Below are 1,705 nucleotides of genomic sequence, written 5' to 3' on the forward strand. Positions count from 1 at the left end.
TGAACCTGCCCGAAAACAAAAAAAAAAAAAAAAAAAAAAAAGAAACGAAAATTTTATTTCTAAAAAAAAACAGCAACGAACATCGATCGTCGACCTGAAACTCTCGGGCATCTTTGATCTTCGAGGAAGGGAAACCCCCGCCCCCGCCCCCCCAATCGAAAGTGAAATTTATAAACCTTATATAGGGGGCATCATCGTTTTGTGATTATTAAAAAAAAAATCCCAAGAAGGCAAACAATCGGCAACGCGGATCGTAGTCGTTCGGTCCGTCGGTCGTTCGTTCGTCGTAAGAAGTTATATACACATCGTACCGCCGGAAATGGATGACATTAGTAATGGATGAATTGGAGGAGGCAACCGGCCTTGAACTGATCACGATACCTACTCGTAAACCTGACTCATCGAACCGTGAGAATTTATCTTTTTCTCTCTCTCTCTCTCTCCCTCTTTTTATTTTATTTTAGTTTTATTTTATATTCGTCTTTCTTTATTATTCCTTCCGCTCTTATTCCTTTTTTTTTTTTTTTTTGTTTTCTTGCGGTTGTTACACCGACAAGAAATCTTTTTTTTTTTTTTTTCTTTTCTTTTCTTCACGGTAACAAAAAGCATAATGGCCTTGCAAAAAATAAAAAAGAACGAACAAAGTTTACAACGTTGAAAAAAAAAAAATAATAATTTTTTTGTTATACGTAATGGTACCTGAAATTTAAAAAATGAAAGTGCACTAATATTGCACTCGAATCGTACTTAATGATTTCAAAACCGCCTAATGTGTAAATATATATATATATGTAACAGCAAGTGTGTACGTCAACAACTTGAAATAAAATTTCAAATTGATTTATTCTTCTAATGAATCCCGCCTTTTTTTCTCTCTCTCTTTCTCTCTCTCTTTTCTTCTTCCACGTACTTTTTCAACGTATCACGTTTTTACTTTTTTAATTTTTTTTTTTTTTTTCACCAAAATCTTAACCTTAAGAAAAAACGGAAAATTCTTCTAAAATGCGATCGTGATTTAATCAATTACATAAAACCTTTCCCGCCAAAAAAATTATTATTATTATTATTGTTTTTTTTTCATGAATGAATAGAAGACGAAAAACTACGAGAAAAAGTTTTTTTTTTTTTTCCCTACAAGCCTTTTTCCTTGTCAAACAACAATTTTATACCTGATCATTTCACGGCTTGAAATAAAATTCGAACCTTTGTTTTCCCCCCCTCTCTCTCTCCCCCCTTTTTTTTATGTCTTAATTCGGTTACGACCGTGTTTTTTTTTTTTTTTTTTAGAACTACACATACGCACCCCACGACACGTCTTTTTTCCCTCCTTTTTTTTTTTTTCTTGAAATTCTTGAACGGTAAATTTGGTAAAAAAGGAAAGAACCCCCCCCCCTTTTAAAGGTTAAAACGACGTTCCACAAAAGTATTTAAATTAAAAAGAGAGAGAGAGAGAGAGAGAGAGAGAGAGAGAGGAAAAAAAATATTTTTTAAAAGTCGATGAAATTTTTATGATTCGACCTCAACAACATATTGTTAGGTATAATATTTACGGTTTTTGTTTCGTTTCTATCCTCTTTCTTTCTTTCTTTCTTTTTACCTTATTTCCCCCTCTCTCTCTCTCTCTCTGTTTATGCGCGTCTTCCTCATTCTCTTTTCTATTTCCTTTAAAATTATTTTTTTTTAAAAATAAGCAACTTCTCGAGTG

Source organism: Pediculus humanus, genomic scaffold, assembly GCF_000006295.1.
Source record: "Pediculus humanus corporis 1103172108220 genomic scaffold, whole genome shotgun sequence".
Classification (NCBI taxonomy): Eukaryota; Metazoa; Arthropoda; class Insecta; order Psocodea; family Pediculidae; genus Pediculus; species Pediculus humanus.